This window comes from Lactuca saligna, chromosome 8 (genome assembly GCF_052625555.1).
Source record: "Lactuca saligna cultivar CGN05327 chromosome 8, ASM5262555v1, whole genome shotgun sequence".
Classification (NCBI taxonomy): domain Eukaryota; kingdom Viridiplantae; phylum Streptophyta; class Magnoliopsida; order Asterales; family Asteraceae; genus Lactuca; species Lactuca saligna.
In genome coordinates, this window is record NC_136424.1 from 250,971,638 (window position 1) to 250,978,694 (window position 7,057).

The window sequence follows — 7,057 nt, forward strand, 5'->3', positions numbered from 1 at the left end:
ACTTCAACCAAGTTCTTCTTCCATCTTGTCATGGTTGAAGCCGATTCAATTTGAGGAAAATTCAACCAAGGAAAATCTCCTTAGGGTACACTTGAGCTTTGACCCCTGTGAAACATTGTCTCTGCAAAACAAAGGACACATAACCTAGAAAACATAGAAAATCATCAAAACATATTACAGCTGGGTCCCCGACTGGACTCGTCGAGTCCATGAACGACTCGGCGAGTCGTATGAACTGTGTAAGTCAGTTGACGAGTCGATCAAAATTCGACCATGAAAACTCAAAATTTCTTCAATGGTTTTGTCCAGGGATGTTCCTAAGATGTATTAAAGGAGAAATGACCATCCAAAACAACATAATTATCACTAAATCAAAACCCTAGAAATTCACTAAACTTCAAAATCGGGTATTCTATGAAATTGACATCCTAGATCATCTAAAAATCATTGCCTTAATAGAATAAAGGAAGAAATCAAGTACCTTTGGTGATGGAAATCGAAAATCTTGAAGAAAGAGTGAAAAAGGTTGATGAATGCTTGAGAGAGAGGACAATGGGGTGCACGGCGAGTGATGTGGGGGGGGGGGGGGGGGGACTGATTTCATTTAGGTTAAAAACCCTAGTTGCCGGTTGTAAAAATAAAATATACTTTTTTATGTAAATAAAACCGACTCGTCCAGTCAGGGTCAGACTCGGCGAGTTTGGTCGCGATTTTTTTTATACTCATTTGGAATATGAATCGACTCGTCGAGTCAGGGTCAGACTCATCGAGTTTCTTGTAAACAATTCAAAAAATAAAATCATTTTGCCATTAAAAATTTATTCCACCCCACACTTAGTCCATACGCACTCTCAAGCAATCATGTCAGATGATTTGGAAGATGAATAAAATCCTAAAAACGAAAATCAAATTAAAACGAAAAATGAAAGAAAGCAAACTCTAATAACGGGTTGCCTCCCGCCAAGTGCTTCTTTTTAAGGAGTCGTTAGCTGGACTCCTTCCCTTGTATGTTTCTTCATTTTCCTACATCGGGAACGTACGCCTAATCTTTTGTGGTTTGTACTTCGTCTTGTAAACGTGAATCTTCTTTTTGTAGGCCCGTCTTAATTCTTTTCTCTTCTTCCTTATAGCATCATCCTCAGCTGCATTAAATTCTCTTTTCCTCATCTTTTTCTTCTTCACCCCATTCTTTTGCACCTTCTCTTGCACTTCCTTTTCTTTAAACTTAATTACTTCATATTTGGTGAAAACTCGTGCTCTAGGTTTGGTAATGAATGGTTGATCCGCATCATCTCTTCTATCCCTTGCATTTTCTTCTTCTCTAAAGCTTGCCTCATCTTCAAGTGGAATATCTGCTTCTTCTTGCATAATCGTATCAAGGCATGCTACATGAACGTGTTGAAATTCACCATCCACTCCTCCTTTTTTCTGCTTGTTCTTCTAAAGAATGAGGGAAAATCTTCATGTCCAGAACATGCAGGGAGCTGGTAACAAGCATGTCAAAATCGCCCAAGTTGCTGGTAATTTCGACTAGACTCGTCGAGTCTGGAAAAGCGACTCGGCGAGTCAGATCGTATTCCACACTTCCCTCTGTGTTTTCCGAGTCGGTTCCTTTTAGCAGCTTTTCTATCTACTCCAAGTCTTTGTCAAAATCTTCATTACCTCCAGAGGGTAGCAACAACTTGCTTGGATCTTCTTTTTACAAAAGTGCAAGTTCTTTTTGTAGTATCTCATCATCCAAATCAACGAATGAGATCTCTTCTTTTCTTTCTTCTTCTTGCTTGATCTCTGGTAAAGCTTTAAACATTGTTGACTTGTCTCCTACCCTCAATGTTAGTGTGGACTCGCATACATCAATCAATGCGCATGCGGTGTTCAAAAATGATCTCGCCAAAATAATTGGAATTTCGGGGTCTTCTTCCATATTAAGTACCACAAAGTCCACGGAAAAAATAAATTTGTCGACCTTAATGAGGAGATCTTCACAAACACCTCTTGGTTGAATTGTCGTCTTGTCCGCCAGATGGATCTTCATATTAACAGGCCTTGGCTACGATAAATTCAGCTTCTTGAAGAAAGAGAAAGGTATTAAGTTGATACTTGCACCCGAATCGGTCAACGCTTGAGTGGCAAATACATTTCCAAATTGGAAAGGAATTATGATGCTTCCCGGATCACCCTTCTTTTCTGGTAGGTCACTCAATACTATCTCCGTGACTTCAGCTAAATCTTTTCTAGCAGCAAAAAGACCCTTTAACAAGTTAAAGTACTTGGGTGTTTGAAGCATTGTTTCCACAAATGGAATGTTGACTTGAAGGTCTCGAACATGCTCCATGAAAGCTCTATACACTCTAATCTTTTCTCTAGGCATAGCTTTGATTGGGAATGGCAAAAGGGGATTGTAAGGCTTTGAGGTAATAACATTTATGTCATCAGCGCATGGACTCGTCGAGTCCATTAGAGGGACTCGGCAAGTCTGGTCGTGTTTAGCTGGAGCCGACTCTTCTGCCTTTTCTGTATTCACCTTGGAGATCTTCTATGCAGGTGTGAAAATGTCTTCATAGCTTGAAGTCACAACGTTCATATTCTCCATTCTCGGATTATTTTCGGTGTTACTTGGAAGTTGACCCGGTTTTCTCTCGTTCACTTGATGTGCAAGTTGTCCTAGCTGTTTCACAATATTTAGAATAGATGCCTGCTGATTTCTTAACATATTTCTAGTCTCTTGTATTGCAGCATCATGCTCATTATGTCTTTTCTCGGACGCGACTATAAATCTAGCGAACATGTCTTCTAAATCGACTTTCTTTTCCATTACCGGTTTTTCCTTTTGATAAAATCCCCTCTCTGTCTGCTTGTATTTCTCCTCCTTAGCCTTCTTGTATTCTTCATACGGGAGCCATTCCTTCTTCAGTTTCCGCCAATTCTCATCGTATCGATCGCCTCTTGAGTAAAACACATGAGCTTTCTTGTTTCCATTTTCATCCAAGTCAAAATCCTTTGTGAGATGAGGCCCTTTACAATTCTCGCATCCAACTCGAATAGCATGGATTGTTTGATCCATTTTTGTCATCCTTCTATCTAGACTATCTAGCTTAGCTATCACCACCGCCATGCCATCGTTTGCCGAGTTCACTACCCCCGACTTACTTCATTTCTTGGATTGTGGTATTCTCTAGAATGCTTAGAGAATTCTTCAATTAACTCCTTGATTACCGGGGGTGCCTTCTTCGTGAGCGGGCCTTGTGAATCGAGCAATTGCCTTGTGGTGACATTGACTCCATCATAGAAAATGGAGACCTCTTGTTGGCTATTGAGGTCATGGTGTGGGCAATTTCTAAGAAGACCTTTGTACCTTTCCCAAGCTTCATAAAGAGACTCCCCGGGTTGTTGCTCGAAGTTTGCAATAGCTTTCTTCAACTTAGCTATTTTGGAAGGCGGGCAAAAGTGGTCTATGAACTCTTCTTTCATCTTGGCCCATGTGGTGACCGATCTGGGAGGAAGTGACTTGAGCCAATCTTTTGCAGCACCCGTGAATGTGACTGGAAGCATGCGAAGTAGCTGGGTCTCGTGTGGCACATTTGGTACATTGAAGTAGTCAGCCACATCATTTACTTCATCCAACTGCTTGTAGGCGTCCTCGTGGTCTTTTCCATAAAAGGGAATCTCCTTGAGTTGGGCAAGGATATGACCCTTTAGCTCGAAAGTAGTGGTAGCGGGGATTGCGGGCTACACAAGTCCTGGGCCAGTGTCATCGCGCATCCTCTTTTTCCATTCCCCCATGGGGACTTCATCGATATTAGCCATAGTGATAGCTAAATCGTCTTCAAAATCAGATTTGTGCTCGTATGTGGGTTCTTCTTCTTCCTCGGTCTCGTACTCGGTGTTTTCTTTAATTGGGTCTTCGATTGTCAAAGAGGTGGTGGATGCTCCTGATTTGCTGCTCCTCCTTTTGCTGAAAACGGACTTGAGGTTCTTTAGTGGCGAATTCTTTGAAGGAGCGGATTCCCCAACGGCTATTCCTTTGCTCCTCCTTAATGCGGATTCCGGGTCTTCGAGAGGAGGGACCAGAGGTGTATCGGATCCTCGGGTCATGAAACAACTGCAAGCAAAACAAAAAAACGCGTAAAAAGAAGAAAAAGAAAAAGAAAAATTAAACTGTGAACAACGATGAACTCGCCGAGTCGGCACGAGTGCACTCGGCGAGTTGTAGGCAAAAACAGAAAAATTTTTATAATTACTTCTAATTACTAAAACTTATACTAATTACTAAATTACCTAAGAATTAACTCTGTGTAAGATAAATCTTACACAAAGGATCGATAAAAATAGAAATTAATGTTAATTTAGAACTGTTCCCTGGCAACGGCGCCAAAAACTTGATGTGTGTAAACTCAGCTAGTTTTAGACCTACTTTTAATTATAAAATAAACACACAAAGGCAGTGGACGTATCAATTGTGGTATAGCTAAATAAGTAGGGTATCGAACACAGGGAACGGTAAATGAAAACTAAAAACTAATTCTATCTAAATTAATTAATAAGTAGGGGTTTTCTCTAGTTTTACAAGACTAGAAAACTTAATAACTATCACTTAAACTAAAAGCTAGAAAAGCAGAGGATTAACTAGATTCAATAATGAGAAGGACTTATGTTTAGTTCAACACAATTGATCCTATAGTTGATATTATGATAATAGTGCAATGGATTAACTCTTTTGTTGGCTACCAATTCAAGTGATCAGATTCGCGTTCACTACACTAATCCTTAGTGAATAAACTAACTCAAACAATGATCAATTGTCTAATTTAATTAAATTCAATAGATTAATTATTCGGGTTAATTTAGACTTGCAATTTGTTAACTAATTTGGACATTTAGTTAACTTCTTGTTGATGGTCATCACACAAGCTCACACATGAATTTACCTAATTTTCTTATTAATTCTAGTTTCATGTTCATTAATCCTAGACATATGATAAAGTGGTCACATAAACATATGTGGTTGATAATCAAAAGATGTTCATACTATTTAATTACCGTCCTATTAACAGAAAATTAATTATCATTCACACACAAGGTTCTTTAGCAAGCTAAAACTAACAAAAATCACCAAAATTGAATTAATCCTACCAATAATCAAACCATAGTCTCAATTTTGTATCCCCAAACAGAAGTTTAAGAGTTTTAGCTCATGATTGAGGTGAATAACAACAAATAAACAAATTCTAATTGTCTAGCCATAATGGAAAACAAAAGATTAAGTGGAATGATGAAATTTGCCTCAAATCTCCCTCGGAATTGGATTCTAGCTTGTATCTTTGTTCTCTAGGGTTCTTCTAGCTCTTTAATCACAACTAATCTCTCTAGAAGGCTTCCATAATTCTTCCTTTTTCGATCTGAGAAGTTATCCATATATATGCGAAACGACTCATCGAGTCAGGTGCTGACTCGTCGAGTCCATCTCTCAATCCCCGTATGCGATAAGTCTCTGGGTCTTTGAGTCTTTATCTTCTCGAATATTCGATCAGACTCGCCGAGTAGACGACCCTACTCGCCGAGTAGGTGTTGTTTCTGGTGGTTTTCTTCTTTGTTCAATTCCCGAGCTCCCAACCGCTTCTCTTGCTTCCTTTTGCTTCCAAGCTTCACTTTGGGAATGAAAACATAATTCAAGCACTTTTAAGTACCTTTTGTCCATGATATGCGATAATTTGGCTAATAGATGATAAAAAATCTATACTTAATATGAACTAAATATTCAAATATCACCTAGCACCAATAGTGTGGATGCCTCAAGTGGAAATCACAAATCACCACAAGCTTTGGAAAACTCTTGAGAGAGTAATGCACACTCTTGAATTTGGCCACCACTCTTGTACACACACAACTAGTGCCAAATCAAGTGCCAAGGACTCCTTTATATAGTGTGGAGGATTAGGGTTACATCCATGTAAACCCTAATACCCATGTCTCTTCCTTTCCAAGGATCCATGGGTCAAAAGCTCCATGGATCATCCATGGACTCCCATGTAAGTCTAGCCCATTCCAAATGAGTATTAGCCCACACTATATAAATACAAGAGCCCATATTTAATTAGTCACCTTTTTTTATCACTAAACTAATTCTAAATTAATTTATGATCAATGCTAATTAAATAATATGATTTCATATTAATATATTATAACTTATAATATATTAACAAATCATAAAGATATTATTCTCAAAAGGTTATCCAAATCGTTCGAGTGAAGTGCAACCCAAATGGACCGTGCCGGGTCGGGTCAAGTAAATCTCAAATATTGCACCTTATCTAACAGTCTGTTGGGGTGAGATTGGTTAAAGGGTGATAGGACGGAAAGAGGTAGTTATTCAGACTACCGAGAGGATTCAGCAGATCAGAGAGCAATTAAAGACTACATAGTGTTGGTAGAGGTGTCGATCTGAGTTGGAATTTCAGGTCGGTGACATGGTACTCCTGAAGGTCGCACCCTGGAAGGGTATTATTCGCTTTAGGAAGAGGGGGAAGTTGGGTCCCCAATACATTAGGCCATTTATGATCATTTCCAGGGTTGGAAAGGTGTTGTATAGACTGGATCTCTCGGAGGAGCTTAGTCAGATCCATAGCACTTTCCATGTTTCACAGTTGCGGAAGTGCATATTAGATAAGGAGGCACTGGAATCATTGGATGATATACAGGTCGAAGAGCACCTGGACTACGTGGAAAGGCCAGTAGCCACTATAGAGAGGAAAGAGAAGGTTCTACAGAACAAGGAAGTACATTTGGTAAAGGTACAATGGGAGCATCGGAGGGGACCCGAGTGGACTTGGGAGTCGGAGGCAGAGATGCAGGAGCATTATCCGGAGTTGTTGCCGTAGTAGACTTCGAGGATGAAGTCTAGTTTAAGTGCGAGAGAATTGTAACACCCCAACTCCCAGGTATAAATTTGAAAAGCTTTATATTCATTTTCTTGAAAGAACTTGATGATTTGGAGGCCCCAACTCTTTGTGTCGAACCTATTCAGCCGCGTGATTTATGACTTGTACTCAACGAGTCG

General features: G+C 39.6%; 1 non-coding gene across 1 annotated transcript; it reads left to right on the forward strand.

The window, feature by feature from the left end:
• The first annotated feature begins 3,316 nt into the window (after positions 1–3,316).
• LOC145013597 (small nucleolar RNA R71) lies at positions 3,317–3,423 on the forward strand. Its single transcript, XR_013665146.1, has one exon. It is a non-coding gene; the product is annotated as a small nucleolar RNA R71 (small nucleolar RNA).
• The last annotated feature ends 3,634 nt before the right edge of the window (positions 3,424–7,057 follow it).